Source organism: Thermobia domestica, chromosome 11, assembly GCF_964235325.1.
Source record: "Thermobia domestica chromosome 11, izTheDome1.hap1.1, whole genome shotgun sequence".
Taxonomy (NCBI): Eukaryota; Metazoa; Arthropoda; class Insecta; order Zygentoma; family Lepismatidae; genus Thermobia; species Thermobia domestica.
Window position 1 is genome coordinate 182,946,647 of NC_137464.1, and position 24,775 is coordinate 182,971,421.

At 33.9% G+C, this 24,775-nt stretch overlaps 1 protein-coding gene across 1 annotated transcript in view; it reads right to left on the reverse strand.

Moving 5' to 3' along the window:
* Window positions 1-7,763: 7,763 nt before the first annotated feature.
* The window catches only part of LOC145664603 (uncharacterized), a 54,406-nt gene continuing 37,394 nt past the window's right edge, over window positions 7,764-24,775 (reverse strand). The window contains exon 2 of the mRNA XM_081731411.1: window positions 7,764-14,371. The gene's annotated coding sequence lies outside the window, so the exon portion shown is untranslated. The remainder of the gene's footprint in view (window positions 14,372-24,775) is intronic.

Genomic DNA, 24,775 nt, shown 5'->3' on the forward strand with positions numbered 1-24,775 from the left:
ACACAGTGAACGTGTTTTAAACGAAAGTTTTCCAGTCAAATTTCATGTAGAAAGTAGGCCTACTGAACTCACAACAACCCTAAGGAAAATTATGTTTTTAAGTTTTATGTTCCATGGTTATGTCGACTAAGCTAAAGGAGATGTCGATGAAGAGAACGAAAGAAATAGGGGAATGAAGAATGTGGAAAGAAACAGAACTCCGAGAAAACCTACACACGCGGCTTTTCTCCAGCACAATGATAATTGGGCGGGACCTAAGATAGATGCAGGGTCACTCCAGAGCTGAGCGGGCTACGACCAAAACAACCATAAAGAAAGCGCTTAACCTATTAGGAACAGGGTAAACCATTAAATTCACAAAACTTCAGTAATAATAATAATAATAATAATAATAATAATAATAATAATAATAATAATAATAATAATAATAATAATAATGGTATTAAAGTTTTTTAAAGTTGCCTTAAAATTAGGGAAAACTTACAGAAATATCGGGATTTCGGGGAGGGGGTCTCGACCTCCAAAACACACCTCTGCAACTATCAAAATTTTAAACGAAAGCGTTCCACTAAAATTCCATGTAGAAAGTATTCTACTGTACGTTTTAAGGAAAATAACTGTAATAAAAATAACTGAATATCACTGAAAAGTAAGGTATATAATAAACTAAATTTTAGGATATGCAGAAGTAATTATAAAAGCTTTCTTACAAAAATACGTACATAGACCATAATTTGATAAGCTCAGAAATACAAAGTAACAAAGTAGCGTTTAAGATTCAGTCTACAGAGCAACTGTTACTTAAAAAATGGACATACACTACTTCGAGAATCAAAATAAGACGAGAAATATTTACGATACTTTAGAGCTAAAGCAAGACAATAATTTGAGTTAGCATCTCGAAAATAAAATATTGTTTCTCGTCTCGATTTTGTTTGTTTTGTTTGAGAAACGAGATGAGAAATTCCTCTTCTCGTGGGCAACACTAAACTAAACCAAAATGTTCTTGCCAAATAGCACGTTTCTGCTTGTAGTGGTATGACCTGAGCGATAATAAGCTCCTATCATTTAATCATCTACGAGATTATTATTATTATTATTATTATTATTATTATTATTATTATTATTATTATTATTATTATTATTATTATTATTATTATTATTATTATGCCTGAAGATTTGGTAGTTCAAGTATTGAAACATCTGAGAATTCAAAATTTAAAAATAAAAAAAGTCTGTGATCGCCGATCAATCGCCACCAAAAATTCTAAAGTAAAAAGAAATACTTGCCCTCCGTGGATCCGATCCAACGACTTTTAGATTACTAGCCGAGCGCCTTGCTCACTGAACCACTACACAGGAAAAGATTCGTCCTTAGTGTTGTTCACATTAGGTTTCTCTGCCTCCGATTAGAAAGTTCTATGTAATTCTTTTTGTTTCGGAATGACTTTCGTATCTCTTTTATGATAATGTAAGTCAATAATCTTCGGATAGTTTCTATTAACAACTTGAATTGTTCTTTAACCTTTAATTCTCAATTGTGTTTCTTATTCATATTTAACTACAGATATGACAGATTTAATTCTCATGCTTTGCATTTAGTTTCAAAGCACTCCCCATTACCTGGTCAAGCACTTGTATCCGCCACTAAACAAACGTTTGTTCGACGTAGTATTCAAGCACAAGGATTACGTGGTCAATTCCAAATTCAAATGACCGAATTGTTGCCTTCTATTTGTGGTTCTTTTTCAACAAGCATTAGAAAAAAGGAATCATAAGATAGCTGGAGCGGAGTTTCGAACCCAAGATACCTAATGATTATCTCACTGTTCAAGTACGTTATCCACTCACCCAACGATACACAGAGAAACTTCTGTAACAAACATAATATCTCAGTCTAGTTGTAATACTTTTTTTTTTTTGTATTAACTTTACGTGCTAAGTATGAAGATTTGTTCTGATTTTTTTTTTTATTTTTACAGCTTTTTGTCTAAGCTGCAACATTAAAATAAATGTAGATAACTATTTTATTCATATTTGCTACTTGAATAGCTTTGCTAAACATAATTAAATTACGGTCTTCAGTGCGAGCGGCCCCGGATTCGATTCCCTATGGGGACACTCGGTCAAAAAGTGTAAAAGGCCAGCCACCCTGAATGAGGTTTTCCTGGGTTTTTCTCATTACATCAGGCAAATGCCGAGGTGGTGCCTAACTTATAGGTCCCAGGCCGCTTCCTTCCTTCCCTTTCTCTGGATATTCTGCTCGCCGAGGGACGTTATCCCTCCAAAACGTGACGGGCTAAATGGTCTTAGATCCCGAGACCCCAGCAATATAAATCCTAAATCCTATAATTAAATTACGAAGTGGATGCGTATTGTATGGACTGATTGTTCATAACATAGATTCCAGGAAGGGTTAAACAATGCAGACCCGCGACAAAAATCTTTTTTTGACAGATAGTAATGTATTATTTCACCACACAAGACGTTTCTTTTAGATTTCAGCGCAATTAATTAATACTTACCAAGATACAAGGGGGGGGGGGGAACAGAAACCGGATTGAAAGAGCGCTGCCGTTCTTAGGCGTAGTAGAGAGTTCTCCTGCTAGGTGAGTCTAGTAGAGACCTTCCCAGATCAGTTGACCAAGCGGCGTCTGCGTAGGAGGTTAACGTTTGACCGTATTATTGTTTTTCTCAACTGTTCTCGTTTGCCGCCTGCGAAATCGTTATGGCAGATTCAAAGGAACAAGGAGTGTGTTTGCTTCCTACTTGGAAAATCGGAAACGAAAACTTACCAAATGCTTGAACAGGCTTTCAAGAAGGATACTATGAACAGCACATAATTTTTTGAGTGGTTTGGGCGCTTTAAGTGTGGTGAGATGAGTGTTGAAGGTCGTGCTCGTTCTGGGTGCCCTTCATCATTTCGAAACTACGAAAACATCGAACAAATCTGCCCCAAAATCAGCAAGGATCGTCGTTTCATGATCGATGATATTTCAAAACAGGCAGGAGTGAGTTGGAGCTCATGCCAGCGTGATGTTTTGCAAATGAGACATGTTGCCGCTAAGGTTGTTTCTCGCCTGCTCACACAGAATCAAATCATCGTCTGAATTTGAGCCAGGACTTGATTAATCAGATTAAAAGTGATCCAAACTTTTTGACCAACATGACATTTTCCGAGAATTAAACAAAATATAAAAGGAAAATGTTTTGATGGTATAGAGGCTGTTAAAAGAACTCCGCAGAGTGCATTGGACGATATAAAAGTTCAAGAGTTCCAGAGGTGCTTCAAACAGGGGGAAAGATGGGAGAAATGAATCGCATTTAATGGAACGTACTTTGAAGGAGACTGAAAGAATTTTGTAAAAAAAAATGTAATAAATTATTTTTTTTAGAACGAAAGTCCGGTTTCTTTTGGGTCCTCCCTCGTACACAGGCTTCAATGGTAGAAAAAAAATATTGTGTCACTCAAGATTTCTTCGAAAAGGTTGTCCTCACCGAGACTTGGCCACTTAAGCCTTCATTCGGCAAACCGAAAATTTTAGTTATTTTTTGTAATTCAAAGTTTTGTTTCCATTCTTGCTCCCTCCGACAATTGAGGGGCTTAGTGGAAAAGGGGCGTATCCCACAAAATTTGGAAAATCGAGATATCTACAAATTTGGATACAGGGAACTATCCGGTATATTGAGCAGAAATGTTAGGATTCAACTCCGTATAGTATGGATCCCATAAGCGTAGGACGAAAATTAAGAAAATTTTGTATCAAAAATGTTAGTGGAAAAATGACGTATCCCCTTTCAGCTGCAACTCTTGAGTGGAAAAATGACGTATCCCGCTTCCATCTTTAATATTGTGAGTTTGTGGTGATATAACAGTATCTGTCATTGGCTATCATTCTAGAAATCTGCCAAGCGTGACCGCTGATACAAATTGCTGTTGAAAGTAATAATGGCCGCTAAGCAGGACGTTGAAAGTAATTCCAGTCTGGGAAATTCGCCTGTTAAACCACGAAACGAAGACAAATGGAAGGATAATGAATGTAAGCAGGGAAGATTTACATTGGTCCCATAGGTAAGGAAGTACCGGATAAAATACGAAGTGATGTTAGGTATTGTAAAACTGAGTGGTGTAGATAGGCTATTTGAAGGATATAGATTCTGAAACCAAAGATAATATTTTAATTTTGTTTTACAACATGCAAGATTTCAACACGCAAAATGCCTATCTATTTGGGCTAATGAGGAGGTCAGAATGTGAACGTGTGTACATTAAAGACAGGAAAAATGTGAATGTCTTCGGGTGCGCCAATACTTTTAATTATATTCTTCGTCTGTCATCTGGAATGAAAGTTAATGTATGCCAAACAAACATTCTGCAATACCCATGGTATCACTGAACGTCGTTTGCGTACCGCCCGTGGTGATTAGAGAACACATACGAAAGTTATACCTGCGAAACCGTTGCTTTCTCCCAAAGAGGACCGTACAGGTAAACATCAACACTGCCGCCATGCTATTTCGGAAGAAAAACTAGATATTGTCAGGAATCACTTTAGGTCGTTTCCAAGATACTGTTCTCACTACAGCAGAGCTGCAAACCCTGAACGCTCATATATACATGCTGTAGTTTCGGTGAATTCTTTACAACAAATGTACGATTTATATGGAGAACAACGTGAACAAAGGAAAGTCGGTCCAGTGAAATTACGTACATTTCGATATGTGTTCAATAATGAATTTAACATCACATTTAAAACATCAAGCACCGACACTTGTAAAACTTGTGATTCGATGCTACACATAGAACCTAGACGACCTGAATATCATATACATATTCATAAAGCCGAAGCAGCCTACCAATCTTTGAGAAATGCAAAGTAGAAATGCAAATACATTAACAGCAGCACCATAGTTGCTGCTATAGATCTGAATCAAGCACTTCCAACACCGATGATAAGCACGCGAACTGTTTTCTATTTGCGGCAGTTGTGGACATATTGTTTCGGGTTCCATTTCTGTCATGATGATTCTGCTGTTATGTGTGTCTGGTCAGAATCTGTTGCTTCTCGTGATAGTGATGAAATTGCAAGCTGTATTCTTCGAGTGATGATGCGCCTACCAGAGATATTCGCAATAGACGTACTAGTGTACAGTGATTCGTGCGTTGGACAAAATAAATATTCGCTCATTATGGGACTCTGTATTTGTTAAATGTCACCGACCTCCAGACAATAGAACATAGTTTTCAATCTTGGTCATATAGTTCTCCCCTGCGATGCCGATTTCGGTATCATTGAGAGAGCGAAGAGGAAAACAATCTGTGTACATCCCCGCACAAGTCACTCTGATAAAGACAGCGCTTAAAAAGCCATTTCAAGTCATCGAGATGACAACAGGAGTCATGAAGGTTGTATCAGCGTTGCGGTATGTTCTGATATTTAGCAAGAAAACAGAAGATGGGAAAGGCTTCAATGTGAGAACAGCGACTGGCATGAAATTTATGAAAGGCAGCCAACTAGTCCAGGTGAAATATACATACTCCACATGTGAGCCTTTAAGTACTCTACGTTTGCAGGGAGGAAGAGGACAACCACGCTCTCTGCAAGATATGGTTTTCCTGAAGGAAGACCTGTTCAGAATCCTAAGTATGATAATCTAATGAGCATGTTAAACTACATTCCACCAATCCACCACGAATGTTACAGATCTCTAAAATGCAATAATGGCGACAGGAACTACGTACGGGTAGAGGATATTCACAGTAGCGATCTCGAGTGTTAGTGTGAAGTGTCTCTTCAGGGACGTGAGTACTGTGCCCTGGGTAATGGTTTATTGTGCAGTATAATGTGTATGATACTCGTTTTCAGTGTTGTGTTTATAGTGTGTACGGTTCTAGCATATTAGGATGTTGCCGTACAAAGAATTTTTTTTCTCTAAAACATGTTATTTTTGTGGCTACACGAACATGTGTGAATTTCTTTCTCACTGAGTAGAGTACGTAAACGTTATTTGCAGAAACGAACATGGTCTACTCTGTTATGTTATTCTGTACATTACATACATATTCGCGTATTGGAACTTTCATTTTGATCCGTTAATATAGAAAGCTCGTATTGGTTTGGCAGCCATGATCATTGGCATATCTTATGTTTATTTCTTCTTGAAGATGCATGATGATTTTTTCTGAAACATATCAGACCTTCCTCTAATATATGTGGTTGTAATTATGTACCTTTCTTCCATAGTAAAACTTTTGTCAGTTGCAACGCAAAACCCTCTGTTTCTCGAAAACATTAAAATGTGGGATACGCCCCTTTTCCACTAAGCCCCTCAATTATTACATGACAGAACTCTCAAGTTGGGAGACTTCAGCAGTAGTGAACGAATAGTCGAGTTGTTATAGGCACTAGGTTAGGGTCTTGGATTCAAGTCTACTCAGAGTCAATACTTTTAAATTTAATTTGTTCTTGCAGGGTGTACGATGACTTCTCTTTGTTCAAAGTTCTCCATCTAGAGATGAGATGCAAGAATCATGCACATGTTAACCGAGAGAAAGAGGGAGGAGATATCTTCAATTGAAATATTACTCTAAACATTCGTCGAAATTCATATTTGATTATGTTTTACTTCATTTTTGTTTATTCTTCCTTACGAAATTGCAGTTCTCGATTACTTAGAATATAGCAAGAGATAGCGAATGATATCTTACGGCGTATTACAAGAGAGAATTCGTATTCTTTTGATATCGTATATACTTCTACTAAATACATGCTTGTATCATTAATTGGATATTAAATTACACAAACTGATGTTATGAGCACACAAAATATAACTATTTTTCATATTTAAAACATATAACAGGTTTTCTACTGATGGAATGGTTTTCGCAAATTGAACTGACACGCTGCACATCTCGTTTTTACTTTCTTATGTTTTCTTTCTCCTTTGTATTTATTTTTCTTTTCTGTTTCATTTTCCGAACACACTGAAAACCAGTAATACAACAACAAAAAATATTCTTGTTAATAATATAAATGTACAACAATATTAATACATTTTTAAAAAATAAAAGCCAGGATGGTTTTGCTGATAAAGAAAAATTCTCACAAAACAAAGATGGAAGTCAAAATACCTCGACCTGATTTTTTAATAGTTTTAGTAGAGATATTAAAACTGATAACTAACAAAACTGAAGGTAGCTTTGAAACGAATAATGTAAAACATTCGAAGATTTTACGAAATGCTGTAATCTGTGAAATGAAGTGAATGTTTGAACAACATTGATTTCTCCTAGGTATATCTAAGGTTAGTTAAAATTTCTCTGTAACTCTCTCATGATATCAATCGCACTGTAAATACTAAACTTTGTATCCTAGCCGATTTTTTATTCGTCGCAGAAGTATGGATATTTTTCTATTTTTTGAAGTTTGCTACACTGACATGTTTCGAACAAGCTAGTGCACTTGCAGAACACCTTATGTAGTTCTCAACCAGCGAACCTTAACAGTATTGTTGGTTGTCTAACGTTGCAGGATATGAAAATTGGAAGTGTGAATGCACTTTTGCTTGTGTGTATACCACAAGAAATATGAGCTATATATGTACGATATTCAGATGCGAAATCAGCATCTTGAATTTGCGGGCGTAACATGATAGTTCTATCGAAATTTATCTACTGTATATGCTGTCTGTGTTAGACAAATATAATACCCAAAGAGAAAAAAGGACTTAATAATAATAATAATAATAATAATGTAGCATAATACACTAATTTAAACTAATTTATTTTGTACATAAATATGACAGGAGACATACAATAATTATGAAACATAATATAAACTAAAATAATATTTTTCATTACTTTCATAATCAATTTCCTTCGCTTTCTTTTTTGTCAAATACAGCCACTCTTTGGTTTCTTAAATATAACAATTAGTCCGAATTCTGCGTATCTCTTACTTGCCATACACATTAATAAAATAGCTAAGTTACTGTCCATGACTTAATCTTGTACCTTGCAGACGATGAAGAAGGTAAAATCATGTAGAGAAGGAAATTGTTTTCATTCATTGTATACTCAAAAATATACAAATTTGATTTGAAAAAGAAAATGAACAAGTAACTTGAAATACTGTAGTACTAAAGGAAATTATTTGCATTATTATTGTTATTAGTACTAAATAACAGCCATGCCATTTCTATTATGAACAAAATATTTCACAAACAATTACTCGGAATATATAAAGGCATGGTGATTAAAATAGTTTGATTTCTAACGCTAAGGCTGATAAACTGCAAACTGTATATAAATTTATAAAGTTGTTGTTTTTTAAAAGTACATTCCGAAACATACTTTTATTAATGTTTACAATATTAAATTTAAGCACAACGAAGATCAGCCGTACCAACACACATAAATTCATACTGATAAAAACAATTTCTTATTTATGGATAATGACTCAGATATGTTTAACTTGTTTCTGAGTGATAATCACTAGTAGAAATGTTTTACAATAATAGTAGATCCTGAAATGAGATTATAAACTCAAGTTGGTTTAACTAATATAATTATTTATGTAAACAATGACAAAACCGAAATGATATAGGCCTATATAAAAACATGAAATACTACTGTAAAATGATGACTTTATTACATCACCTGTTTTTAAAATGATACGAAAATCTAATTAAATCACTGCAATAAAATCTATTAATCATAAGTATGTGAGAAATAGATAATTTGAAATCATAAACTTTTTAGTTCAAAATTTTAAATCTAATTATTAATTTAAATTGCTATTATTAAGTGCCGATTAAGAAATTACAAACAAGTCTTGTTAAAAGAACGTACAACTTTGACGTCAATCGCACACTTCTTTTCAGTTGTAACATTTTAAAAACACTGAACAGTTTTAAGAATGATTTTAAAATATTTCAAAGAATATATATATATATATATCTACATATGTATTCTATACATTTGCACATATACAAAAAATGATTCACATGTTAAAAACATTTTGTAGCAAAAGCTCACGTTAACATTCAAAAAACGACATAGAAACACAGTAAATGATTTTTTTTTAGTCTGGTCCAATTATTATGTTTTGATTTGAACTATGTTTTATATATTTCTGTAATCTTGTCAATTTTCTTTTTCGTTGCCATGTGAACTAGTATTTCATTTACTAGGATTGCTCAGAAAGTAATGCACTTTTCTCTAACCTAATATAAAATATAAAATCAGCATAGAATTCTACAGACTTCAAATTTGAAGCCTTCTGTTTGTGAGCTAAGTAACTCTCGGTAGAAAATAAACAAAATTCACGAATGTTTGTGTGATTTGTATGGAAATTATGTAACTGATGGAAGCACAGATAGTCAATGGGCTCAGAAAGTTCTATTTTCAGGAAGTAGGGAAGCGGAAATTTATTTATGACCACTTTGTCAACATTCTGTTGCAGTTCTAGTTCAGGCAAGTTTTACTATTATTTATTAGAATTGGCACATTAAAATTTGATAATTAATCCTTTAAATTTCTGTCAACAATACAAACGTGATTAAAGTTATGGAAGTTTTTTTTCAAAGTTTGTGCATGATGGATTCCTTAAACTGGATGCAAAATTTAAAGAATATATATATATATATATATATATATATATGTGTGTGTGTGTGTGTGTGTGTGTGTGGTGAAAATAATTTATAATATGAGCAAGCTTCATTTATCTTGAATAAACATTTCAGAGGAAATAATATAAATCTTACTTTCTGAGTAATCTCTGTATCATTTAAGTCTCTTTGAAAAATTGTCTTGTATATTTTTACGTCTGTAAATTTGCGGTCTACATCACAAGTCACAATTTAGAAGTAAGTACAAGTTTATTGAAATAATATCACCAGGGAAAATAGTGCTTAGATAAACGAGAAAAGAATATATATACCGGAAACAGTCGTACTCGAAGGAATGTAATACAGATTGTAAAAAATAAATCTAGTTATTCATTAGAAGTAACTCATACTATCAGAACATAAATCATTAAACTATTTTGCAATAATATGGGAAGATGTAAATAAGAAAATCTTCTCTTGAAAAAGTATTTGTGCAAGTTAAGTTGGTGCTAACATATATATAATGTGGACATTACTCGATAACTAGAATTAAATATAATCTTTAAGGCATTTGTCTAGTACAGAGTCTTTCAAAACATCACATTTGTATTACTTGTTTATGGTCCCGTTCTTGATCAGCATACTAATCAAAAATGACATTTTCATTTTTAATATTTTCGTATGAATCTGGTAAATTAGTTACTAACAATCTGAGAAAAAGTTTTAGAGATTCAGTCTTTCATCTACTGCAAAAAATGTAAGTATTCATATCAAAAAGGGAACGTCACCATCTATTTATAAAAATTTAGTTCGGAACTAGAAATTTTAATCATAAAAATTGAGCATTTTAAATGGTAATATTCTCAAAAAGATTTCCAATAAAAATCACATTTAGTTATACAAAATCAAAGACTTTTACAACTTTGTTTTTTTTAAAAAAGGTTACAAAATATTTAAACACATTTAAACTATTTTGAGCAAATTTTTGATATGCTACTATATCTCTACTCATCACTCATCGCCTTGTATAAAAACGGATGAGACAAAATTTAATCGGCATATATAATTAAAATATTCAAAAATAATGTGTTACAATGTATGACATTAGAAAAGTATTAGCTAAAAAACTTGTTTTATTACATTTTTGAAACCATTAAGAAATGTTTTAATTTTCTCTTAATGTCATAAAATATTCTTGTTATGAAAAGGTACTTTCTTTCTTATGTTAATGTTAATTCCAGTAAATTTCTAAATCAAATTCTAACTATTCAGAAAAGTAATTCTAACACTTTCTAAATGGAAGACAATAGCAATATCAGTCATTATATATAGCATATTGAATACTCTAATTTGATTCTCTATACTGTTTAGTACATATTATTTATATACTTTTAAGAAACACTACTTAATATTTTGTGCTTGCTGAGTATTTATATGAAATTTGTTTTGACATATAAAGCTAAACAGACAATTTGCATCTTTACACTTCAGGCATTCACGGAGCAATATTTGTGAAAGTTATATTTCATAAAATCCATAAGAGATGCACAAATATTTATCAATTATGTTTTTTGACACATGTCAGTTGGTGAGTATTAGAAACATTATACTTAGATTGCCACGATTAAACACTATCTGGAATAGAGAATAGCTTAAGATGTATTTTTGAACCCTTATTAATATTTTAAATGTGTTTTGAAATATTGTTTCCGCCTATTTTTGAAATTAGAAGCATGTGAACATACAATTTGTTTTCGATTGATTATTATGCTTTTCAAACTTCGATTCTTTTCCTCTTTCATTCAATTATTAATATGATTTCAGTTATTTCTCGTAGCATATCCTGTGCATGTCTTTAACTTCTGAAATCATTTTACAGAAATAGGTATTAACATTTAAAGTACAGAGGTGAAGTATGAAAGCCAACTTTGAAGTAAAAAAATGTACATTTTAATCTATCGTTGATATAACATGTTAGTAGTAGTTTGTTAAAAGTCTAAAAGTTTAGAGATATTGGGTTAAACTACAACCACGTTGAACAAGATGAAGATGCCAGTGACTTTATCAAAAGGTCATTAGAGCTTAATCTTTCTAGTATAGTAGTGCATTCTGTAATATTGTAGTGTTGTAAGAAATTCATCTTATCACATCATAGTTATAACCGAAATATAGTCTTATGTCTCATGCGAGAAGGTAGGTCAAATATTAGTCATACTTCTCAAATTAATTTTTGAAATTTCAGGACAATTAGCTTGCGTTATTCAGAATATAAAGGTACACGTACACTATTTAGTAAAAAAACAATGTTGCTCCCTTTGGTGATTATGTCTACCATTTTAAGCCATCGTCCATGACAATAAACCTTATTATGATGCTGATCTACAAGTTCGACTACAGAGGCTCAGCAACTATGGTTAACATCTAGTAGACATTTATCCCTGACTGATTCGCTGGATATTTTCAGTTTTACCATTTGAAACATGTTACACATCACAGGAGACCTAATAAACAGTGAAACTCTCATTCAAAGCCATATGGGAATTATGAAGTTTTGATCACATATGTATTTATTAAAACGACTTTTATTTCATATTAATAGCATTGAATTATCTTAAATTCAGATGTTCAAGTCTCATTATGATCTTATAAATCCAAACAGTACCCACAAAATCTTAATATGTCCTAATTTTATTATCCATGACAAATGACGTTTCAACAAACATCTCATTCTTCCATATCAAAGCCTATCACGATAAATGTCACCAAGGATCAATACAATTTCTACTCCAGCTACACGTATTTTTATACTTTCTACAAACAAAACTCTAGACTATCACCTGTATCGCCGTTTTATACCAAATGCATAGTTTTAGTATTGTATGTTTGTAATATTTGTTGTCTTAATATAACCATTTGTAATTCCATGTAAATATAAGTACTGATGAATAACTTTTATAATACTTTTATGAAATACTTTAGTTTGTGATACTTTTATACTTATTGAATTTTATAGCACCTTGTGAGTACGGATATTACTGAAAAAAAAGATACATTTTAATTGCAGTTATTCTTAGAAAATTGATGTATTTAATTTGCTCTACTGCTAGCTATAACACTCATTCAAAAAACGAATAAACCAAATTTACATCATAATTGCTGCTTAGTTTGATTAGAAGTCTTAGAATTGTTTTCCTCTAAACAATGCTATTTCCAGATAAATTTGACAAAAACTGAGGAAACTGCTTCGAACACTTTGGAAGTAAATGTATTATTTAAGGTGGATCACTAGGTGTTCCCAGTGCTACGCTAAACGCTGCTTGAATAGTGTGGCGTTGCCAGATAGTGTCGAGTGTTTACTGATGCCAGATAATAAAGGAAGTAATCAAGGAATTCTGCTTGGATACTTATTAGAGAAATTAGTTTTCGACCCTTACCGCAACTCCGCTTCTCGAACTGCAACGCTAGAATCCAGGAATTTTCTTATTGTGACTACTACAGTAAACGTACAAATTTGGCAACAACACATTATGGTGTTCTGCGCAAGTTTCGTCTCAAAATCTATTTCCTTAAATGTAAATTAATATTTAAATAAAATATGAAACATAACACGAAAAGCGGTCAAACAATATATCTATTTCGTAATAAGATCGTTACTTTAAAATACTTTACACATACAAAGAAACATTTCGTAAAACTGAACACTTCTAGTAAGATCTTACAGCAAGTGCTATCTTGTATGCTCATTGTAAAACGAATCAAATATTTTCTTTTATTTATTACATTTTTCGATATCAGGAAACACAACCAAATGAATCAGTGTCTTGTGCTATAGCTTAAATTTACTCTATCTTATAGTACAATATTTATAATATGTAACGTTTCATTGCACAGTAGTTAAGGCAATAAGCTAAAATATGTACTGACTTCCGGGTGGTGATCCACCTTAAATCACATCCATTACGTAGATCTGATCAAATTTAGCCCAATTTTACTGGTCATTTTGCATTCATCAACTACTGTTTAGATGCGAAGACTGGTTTATGTCTCTAGAATTCAATATCCGTACCAACCCCTTTCTCTCTGGCTAGAACTTATATCAAAGTTATGTATTTTTTTTATATCGTAACACCTGTGCGTATAACTTATTATTAACGAACGACACACATACCTCAATACGTGTTATATTTGTTAACACAATGACTTCTTAGTAGTCATTGACTTCTTCTATGAGTATATCTCTATCAGTCCATGCATTTATTTTAATACACTCCATATGTACAAGTAACTATATAATTTGTGGATACTATATTGGATATGTGGTATTCATTATAAACAGCTTATGTGCTATATACGATAGAATAGTTCTATTATAATCTCTATCTACATTGTTTCATATGGAAATGTGAACACACGCTCAGTTCTATTTATATCTAAGCACTCAAGTATTAACATTTAGGTATCATTCTAGCACGCACAAACACACACACATATACACACATACATACATTCATACATATCAATGCACATACATATACACATATTGCCAATATTTCCTGTATTTTTTTCTGTCTCCTTTGTTTTATTTTTAAAGATTGGTCAATAAAGTTGATTCCTTACATATACTGGTGATCTGAATAATTCTGGATTTCGACTAGGCACTCACAATGTGGGAATATTTCTTCTTTTCATCATATTGGCGTAACATACTACAAATCTTGGTAAAATACCTTTCATGGTGTTCTTCATTTCCTTATTGAGATCTCTAAAAATAAAGAATACATAACATTATATTAGATTCCTTTGAGAAAACAAACTACAAAACATTTACATAACGAACTGTATATATATTATAAAATTTATGTTATATATATATATATATATATATATATATATATATATATATATATATATATATATATATATATATATATATATATATGAGACCTTGGATCAGAAGGGTGTATGGTATATATTCTTCTAGGCCCAGAGGTCTCTTACACGAAGATTTTCAATCTTTCTTTAAAAGCAATTCCCTCCATTCACTCTATTAGAGTTTTACCTTAGTCTTTTAAATAGGAAAGTATTTTTGTTTTCTTTGAATGAAGCAGGAAGTTTATTGTCTGATTTTCCTGATTTCTTATTTTTAAGTGTCCTTTACTTCCTGAAAATTACATGTTATGTATAATTGTAATACTTAATGATTAGATTTAAGTAATGATAATGCTAATTTATTTTCTAAAAACAAAGGAGAGTTAACTCAGCCTAAAGAAGAAATCATTAAAAACCATGTTCATTTAAAACAAACGAAAAAAATTATTTCCTATCTAACTCAATAGGCTAAACAAGTAGCAGTATTATGTGTATACATACATCACATCAAAGAGTTTGGTTCTTATCAAAGTAACTGAATGGCATGAAATCAACCTGATATTACAGATGAGTTGCATATTACAAAGGGTCATTTTTGTGGTTGGATTGTATTTTAGAGTCTCTTTTGACAGTGAGGCTATATGGAACATAAATCTACAGCATAACTTGAGATCTGAACCACATGAGCTCCCGCTTGGAATCGAAGAAGGATCTCCCATGTCAAAGACACGTACGCTAACCATATATCCATGAGGGAGCCGAGGAGCAATTTCATACATAATACCATGGGGAACTGATTTTTGATTGTCCACATTTTCAGATCAGCTGGATGGATGCTTTCCTGCTAACTCAATTCTTAACTTTTGTTCGTCTACACCCTGGCCGAGATTGACGGCGATCCATTAAGTAATTCTTGACATTTTATGTCTTCCGAACGGACAGCAGAGTAAATATATAAAAAAATTTGAAAACCAAACTCCTTAAAATTAATGATAGCGTAGATGCTCACTACCAATAACGGAAGTATGGATACCTTGTTAATATTTAAATACAGTGTAAGTAACCATTTAAAGCAATGACAGTTCTTGATTAACAAATAAGAATTGATACACTTCAAAAATTCATTGTAATTTATTGTAACAATCACTGCGGAAGGAGAACTCGTTCACTCTTTAAGGCGCAAAACACGGATGGAAAGGAGCATTTATAGAGATCAGGTAAAACCTTCAATTCAGAGACTCAGACATTGGTATAATTAAAATAACTTTCTTATTTAAGGAAATTACTAGAAATACACAAAGATCGTGTCGCTACAAGTAGATCTACACGAACAGCGACCAAGAACACTTAAATTATGTGCATACCAGAAACTGAAAGTTACTAATCTTTCGGTCATTTGCATATGATTATACATTCGAAATCAATCATTAAATCATTCCATTATTATTGGTTGCGAAACTTTCATTATTCTTTTTTCCTCTTTCTTCTTTTCAAAAAGTCACTATACTTTAGGGTAATAGCGTGATTTGTTTACTTAAATTGGACAAGACACTATGCAAAATTCCATTGACGTAGAGTGTAATGCAACATGAAAATATTCTATGCAATTTGGTTGCGTGTCGTGCTTCGACTGAATACGTGACCTTGTTTATATCCTATACATATGGGAACCTTTCCAGTTATGCATTTGCTACTTTAGTATGTCTTAAAGAGGAACTAAATTCACAAGGTTCATTGTTCTTGGCATCGCTTGTCTTAGATGCGATAATGAATGAAAAGAAGATATTGAAACTTACACATGCTCAATTAGCATTCTATAAAAATCACAGTAATAAAAATATTCACATTAATATTTCTTCTTGTTTTTTATTTCTTATTTATTTATTTATTTATTTATTTATTTATTTATTATTTTTATGTTGTAGAGTCTATGTTACTGTAAAGGCTTCAGTATGACATAATCTCGTCTTTACTCCTTGAGGGCATGAAATAGGATTGCATATAACCTCTATCTATGTACGGTTCTGCTTCTATTTGGTTGCCTACGAGAGGAGTTGAGAGTGTCCCGTCTCGAAGAGTTGTATTTAAAGTGATGTTTCGGTTGGGAAAGTGTATTTATTTCTATTGGAAGAGCTCTGTCTCGTCTAGTCTCATGGGTAGGGTTACCTGCGAGACAATAGTCGATGGTGTATCTTCTCGAAAAGGTGTCTTGAAAATTATGTCTAGCCTCGGAAAATGTATCTATTTCTATTAGAATAGCTTTGTCTCGTCTCGTATCTTGTCACTTTTTTTCCGCCTTATTTCGTGAACAATTTAGCTGCTTGTAGTTAAAAAGACAAATGATTGACGTTATCTCGTTTGGAGCAGGAAACCCGGGTTAAGGAGGTGAGAAAGTCATTATTTTAATGGACATTATGGGTTGCATCCTCCAGGTATCAACATATTTAAAATTTAAATTAGTAGGGCTTGTTGTTGGTCGTCTTTCATTCATTGTACGATATGTAGGTGGTATTGTGTTGAATTCCCGGTAGAAGCAAAATTTTTAGTATCAATTCACTCTTAAGAAACAATTGGGAAGATGCTTGACTTACGAGATGGTGAACTAGTCTTGGAGAGAGGAAAGGAGGAGTTATAACCATCACCCACCTAACAAACCATCTAGTAAATTAGAACTTCTCGAACTTTCTAGCGCCATAAAATTTATTAAAGAAAAATACTTTTAAAATATGGTTACCATATGACAAAAGAGGGCATGTTTGAATTTTACAGAAAAATTTATATTACTCCACAAATCCATTAATATCAAAGCGAGAAACAGCGGCATTCTTTCAGATATTGATTGGAAGGAGCAAGCAGAGTTATACAGTAGAGTTGCACATTCTTAATAGTTTACTATTGCTACTATTTTTATATGAGCGGCTCGGGGAATCATAATGTTATGTCACATTTCCCGACTTTCGTGTAAACTGGAAACGAAGGTTCATCATTCCCATCAATGCAATTTTTTTTAATTTTATTTTATTTATTTTTATTTATTTATTTATTTTTGTTCATAAAACCATCTCTTAATTTTCATAAAATTCCTTTATATCAGCAATTTTCATTCATGGTTATACTTGGACGAGATGACTTGTTTCGTAACTGAGTAACCATTTTCAAAGAGAAAACCATGAGGGAGGGAAGGCATATGTATACCAAGACATGTGTACGGCGCCGAAAGCGTACTCGCGCGCTTCATTGCTGTGGCTCAGAATATTATAGTGAAGTGCATGCAGGTATTGGAGTGTATATACATGACTATTTAAAAAGGTTTATAAGGTAGTAGTCTTTCATTTTTTAACCATATTATTTTAATTAGGCTTATATAGCCCGCGTATATATGATCCTTACACATTGGTATTTTATAGTGACATATTAGCTTTTTCCTTAAATTTTGGTTTTAATAGTGTTGAACTCCACCGTTTCTTTACTTTTCACCCTTGTAGGTACTAACTTTTAGTACAGATTAAGAATATGGAGACACTATTTCACCAAGATTTATAATAAATCTAATAATAATAAAATCTATAGATTCACAAAGAAAGAATAACACCTAAGGAACTTAATTATTAGCGTAATATGGCAGAAATAGCCCAATTAGTATGCTTGTAACTAAAGCAATATGGTAAAAATTAGCACAATGTAAGTGACATTGTAGTGTAATTTATCGTACAGAAAGCAATCATAAATAATATGAACTCTCTATGACCTGATACATTTTGCATTTCCCAAAGTAGTTTTGTGCTACACTTACTGTAAATAGCGCTGTCCTCAGTAACTTCGATGCTCTAACGCTCTTGCTAGTTTTGCCTGCTTTCACTTGCAATAAATTTCCTACGTTACTATCACTTCTAAGGATTAAGACGTCATATTACTTGTAAATAGGGCCCGCAGTAGTGTCATCGGCTCCCTAATCCTCAGTGCTACTCTCCTGCCGGTGGATTATGAAAGATTCCCTCATGCAAGTATCCCTAATAAAATAGAACATCGCCAATAGTTGGGTGCGCCATAGAAGGAAAGCGAGCAATAGGAAGAAGATGAACACAACTGATCGATTATTTAAAGAATAGAAGAAAATATTGGGAGGTAAAAGAGGAAGCTGAAGATCGAGAAACATGAAAGAAACATTTTCAGGCAAAAAAAAAAAAATAAGAAGAAGAAGAAGAAGAAAAGAAAAAGAAGAAGGAAAAGGAAAAAGAAAAAGAAAGACAGAAAATTTATGTAGTCATTGCCTTTACCCTCCGTTCTTGTTAGTGTTCATCTGAGAGATCCGAAATGATAAATATTTGCAGGCGAGGCGACCGAAAACTCCTGAAGCTGCTAGCATACATGTAAAAACACTTTTATAGTTGCTCACTATTCTCAATCAATATGATAGGCCTACTTTTATCTTTAATAGAATCGGAAAGTCATTCATCTGAAAAAAAAAGCAATATTTTCTTTTCAGCACACTAAATATTCCTTTCTTTTGTTATCAACGTTTCATGTTCTACCACAATGAAGCACTGGAACGAAATCAAAACTCAATTTGAAGAAGTGTGCATTCCAATTGTCGAGCTTGCATCCTCAAAGTATGCAGTTTACACTTTTTGATACATCCTTAATACAGTTATTGTTGAAATTGAACAATATGACATACACCTGAGTCTACTCGCTTTAGTGGACAAAACAGCTTTAAAAACGTGTTGTTCATCCAGAGATTCCTAAATGTCTGTCCTTGTGCCTTTGTCTATTATCTTGCAAATGAAATTCTAGCAGGAAATAGAGTCGCTTGAAAGAAATGTAGATTCTGATAGAACAAGTGGTATTCCTGGCACGTAGATTCTCACCCTGAACATTTCCTGAGATAATACTTGCGCTTTAGTGATTTATAAAAGCACTTAATGACAAAGAGAAAAATGAAAAGAAAAAAAAAGAAAGAAAGAAAAGAAAAATAGAAAGGAAGGACTTGAAACAATAACAATGATTTTTTTTTAAGTCCTTGTCTGCTTGCAGTACCCTACTCGTACTTCTGCAGTCTGCTACATGCGAATTTAATATGTTCTTAGTGCCGTTAGTATTTCCTTCTTTATTCTTTCCGTGTTTGAATACTTCTCTTGGAATTTTAGTATAAAACATTTGCTTACTTCTTCATCTTTCAACTTTACAGTATTCAACTCTTTGTCATCTACTTTCTTTCTGGCTACATTTCAGTCGTACACACTTTGACTAGCACAAGATTATGATGTGAGAAAATGTCTGCCCCGCGGAGGATCTTCGTGTTCTTAAGCTATTTCGACATTTTTTCCTGAATCATAACATAATGTGTTTAATATAATTTCGTTGGGGGTTTCCATATATACAGGGTGGTTCAGTAATGTTGGACAGCCCTGAATAAATCGAAAACCAGAAGAGATATTAGCAAGAGTGTGGTGGATCCAGATACTTGTGGAAGGGGGACGTCTTTTGAGGTACCACACAATGTTACCAGGTCAACAGTGTTGCCAGCTCAGTACAAAGTTGTATTTTTTTAAATGGAACATATAGAAGTTTATGCCATCAAAAGAATTAGTACAGAATGTGAATACCAACAAGCGAAACCGCACCTGTCAGTGTTGCCAAATAAGGAAGTTATAAAGCTTCAAAGATCAAGAAATTAAAGTGTCCGTAGAGCAAAACTAGCAAAAAGGCAAGAAAAATAATACTACGAAATGAAAAGGAGTAACCGAAAGAGTAAACCAAAGAACGCACAGCATCCAGTGAGTAACAGGGTTGCCACAGTAAAGGGGGAAAAAAATTGAAAATTTTGCCGTTGCTATAGGAGGAAAAGTCCCCATATGACATAATGCTGGAAACACCATAGAAAGTTCATGTAAGATTCAGGAATCCTAATAGCGTTTGTTCGAAATCAATATCTCTAACCGTTTCCGAGATACACCAAAGGTGTGCGGAGTTTGCAACACTGCATAATAATTCCCTCGCCCTCCAAACTACAGGAACGAGTAATGAAAATGATACGCCCAACAAAATGTAAGAACTACACGGGTCTAATCGTCAAATCAATTATGCAGTGTTGCCAACCCCGCACACCTTTGGTGTATCTCGAAAACGGTTAGAGATATCGCTTTCGAACAAACGCTATTAGGATTTCTGAATCTTACATAGACTTTCTATGGTGTTTCCAGCATTATGTCATATGGGCACTTTTCCTCCTATAGCAACTGCAAAATTTTCAATTTCTTCCCCTTTACTGTGGCAACCCTGTTACTCATTGGATGCTGTGCGTTCTTTGGTTTACTCTTTCGGTTACTCGTTTTCATTCCGTAGTATTATTTTTCTTGCCTTTTTGCTAGTTTTGCTCTACGGACACTTTAATTTCTTGATCTTTGAAGCTTTATAACTTCCTTATTTGGCAACACTGACAGGTGCGGTTTCGCTTGTTGGTATTCACATTCTGTACTAATTCTTTTGATGGCATAAACTTTTATATGTTCCATTTAAAAAATACAACTTTGTACTGAGCTGGCAACACTGTTGACCTGGTAACATTGTGTGGTACCTCACAAGACGTCCCCCTTCCACAAGTATATGCATCCACCACACTCTTGCTAATATCTCTTCTGGTTTCCGATTTATTCAGGGCTGTCCAACATTACTGAACCACCCTGTATAATCTCCTCTTGTCCTGGTTGAACCATGTATTCCCAATAACTAGTGAATTCTGCCAACATAAATTAACCAATATTTCTCATCGTTCATCTCTTTTGTTTAAAACCCATATTACTCTATGACACTACCTTGCTGTCAGGGGCCGTAACTTGCGGGGGACAGGGAACAACTGTCCCCACAGGGAAGCTCCTCGCCGTTCGAGGTTGGCCCACTTTAAGACAAAATTTTCTTACTCCATATACGATACGAACATGAAATTATAAATGATGCATCAAACAGGTTTACTACATTACATAAACAAAACAGCACAAAAAAGGTAAATAAAACAAAAATGAGTCGTGGGCCCATTTCAGTAAAGAATGTCTATTATTAGGGCCCTAGAAATAATATTTTTTTACGTATGGCTTTGAGATTTGTCAATATTGTCCCCTTAATTAATTTGTCACGTATGAAACGGGCCCAGAGGCTTGTGGTAGGGCCCACGGGCTTCAGGGACCCACAAACAGTAAAAGAAAGATGGAAAGAGGCCGCCCAAGAATTAGAAAAACAACTGTTTCTAAAGCGCCCAAATACGCGTATTAATGCTTGCCTCCCCCAGAAAAAAGTCTAAGTTACGGCGCTGCTTGCTGTCCTTCCCTCATGAGTGCATTAAAATTTCTCATTACGGTTACACACGCACTCCTCTTTTTCCTGTCTATAATTAGTTCTTTCTTCTCATAATTTTCCTTGTCTTATTCGGCTATTTGTGAAGTGGTCGGTGCTTATGTCTGTATTACTACTAGATAAACCTTTTTCCTTAAATCTCAACGTCATTACCCTAACATTACGAATTTTACTTTCACTACCTACTCTTTTAGGCGCTTACTCAAAATTAGTCCCGCACTATTAGGATCTTAATTCTGATCACTCAAGTAAAACATTCTATAATCTTCGCTACTAAATTTCACATTACTTTCCCTTCTAATTTTTTAAACTCCTACTAAGTCTAGACTATTTTTATTTCTATTGTATGTAAAATTTTCTAATTTTTTCCCCTGTACGATGGTTCTATGACCCTATACTAATCCTTTTGTTCTTGCTCGTCTTTCTCTCTCCAGCAATCTTATTCACACTGTTACTCTCTCATTCAATAGTCTTTCCCCAAACACACCCCTCCTGGAGACCGAATGAGCGGGATATTACATCTCTGGCACTATATTTTGATCTGCAAAAGACCATTGCACACCTCTTTTCGCTTATCAGCAAACTTGTGATGGGTGTTAGTCTCCTGTTGTTTTCACCTCACATCTACTGGAAGGACAGCTGCCATCTTCCAAGACATTATTCGTCTGCCTATTCAATTCAGATCAATTCCGCAGGGGAGCAAAGGCGCCGATCCTGGGGGGCTAGGGGACCCGGCCCTTCCTAAGCTCATATGGGCCCCCTATTGTATTTATGAATATACCATATTTGGCATAATTTTAATGCAATTTGTCTTAAAATCCTCATATATATACCTTCTGCATCTGAATGGTCCCCCCAAATACAGAGAAATCGACGCCCTTGCAGGGGAGGCCCCTCCAGTAGCTAACTACCGCTGATATAGCTCTAAATTGGTAAATGGTTTTCTACTGTATTCGATAATCTTTAAATCGCTAAACTACTAAGTTGGAACGGCTGTATCTTCAGTATGAACTATTCATATAGAAGTTACGTATAAACTTTTTATTTATTGGCTTTCTTGATAAGAGGAAGTACAGACAACCGAATGTAGAATATAGTACGCTGATTCCAGGTTCGACTCCTGGTTAACGCAATCCGATATATATTTGTCCAAGCGTTCTAGTACACTACTCTTAAATAGTTAGGTAAGGTTGTCAGTTCCTTTTCTCTTTGTTCAAAAGGATGTATTAAAAACTGAAATTTAAGTAACTGAGAGTGAAGATATAGATTGAGAATTGTGAGGAATACCCTACATATACAATAACCTAGTAAGTATGACTCCATTATATATTTACGTACGAGTTCAATCAAGCAAATGAAATGGGTCTTCGGTGCGGCAGATCGAAATTGAAGACCTCGTTGTAAGAAGGGGATAGCTCCATGCTGGATTTGATTCACAATTAAAAAAGAAAAAAACAACTTAAAACGCAATTTATTTTCATTTGGCCTCCAAACATTTTGTAAACATTTTCAATTATAGACGTAAAACATGTCTTGGCAAAAACGTTTGGAGGCTAAAGTAGAATAAATAGATTTCTAATATTTTGTTTCAAACCTGAACAAAATGTAAAATTGGAGCTGTCCCCTTCTTGCACCGAGGTCTTCAATTCGAATCCCGTGTGAGTGCGTGTGGTTTATATCCGACGTTGAGCAGTATCAAATAACCTTGTTGTTGAAAGGAATGTTAAACTCCAATCCAATGACAACTTATATCGCTTCTAAAATAACTGATTAATTATAATATTTCTCAGAAACAAAAGCAATCTGACTCCTCATATTATCAAAAAGGTTCAGATGCTTGCTCGATTGTACAGCAGAAGTTCACTTAGTCCACGCCTCCTCACGTATTCAAAACATGTATTTTGCTTTCATGTTGCAAACTGTACATTTTTGCGAGAGCCGCGGTGGTTCAGTGAGCGTTCACTTCTGATGGGTGGGGTCCCTGATTCGATCCCAGTTCGCGCCAAGTGGACTTTCTCGGGTTTCTCCCATTTCCTTCACTTTCTTCATTCCACTATTTCATTCATTTCTCTCCGTCTCCTTTAGCCCACTCGGCACATAACCGTGGGACGTAAAACTCAAATATTTCATTTATTTCTGTATATGTTAATCCAATATGGTGTAATAAGTCATCAGTAGCAGAGATGGAACAGTTGACCTGGCTCAAGTTCTCCTCTCTTTAGTACAGTGTTATCGAAAATGGATTCTGCTTAATGCAGTACTTTCCATTTGTAATTGTCGACGTTAGGATTTTTAAAATAATTTATGACAATAAAGAGTACAGTCAGGTTGAAAAAAAAAACCTTAATTCCCAGAAGTTCTATCTTTAAGTTTTCAGCAAATTAGTTATATACTGTATTCTTCATTTTAGAACTTTTTCTCATTAGTATATGCATAATATAAAAATTTACTACCTTCGACTGCAAACTGAGATCATTAAAAAAAGAAAGTGGGTGTTCAAGTCTTTTTGAACATATTACTGAGTTCCTGTTTAGCCTGACTCTCATATGCGTGGACCCTGGTTTATTCCCAGTGGAAGCACTAAAATTTTCCAGAGTTGACCTAGCAAACTGAAGCAATTGGAAAGCTAATTGACTTGAGAGGTATCAAACTCCTGTCCGGAAAGCCTAGAAATAATGGCGCGTGGGACCCGATGCTCTGATTACACAATATCCAAGTAATCGTACGCCTAGGGCCGTCCACAGCCCTTCGTTGGCTTTAGCCCCCGTTTAGTTCTTCTTTCTACCTGTTAGTTAATTTCATCAATATTTCAGTATCGTGTGCAGAAAACTGGAAAGAATGTGACATTTTTATTGTCTGTCTCCACTGCAATTCAATGCACCTCTGTGTACTGAAATAAAAAAAAAAAAAAAACTACCTGTTCACAAGATCCCATCAAGAATTTGGG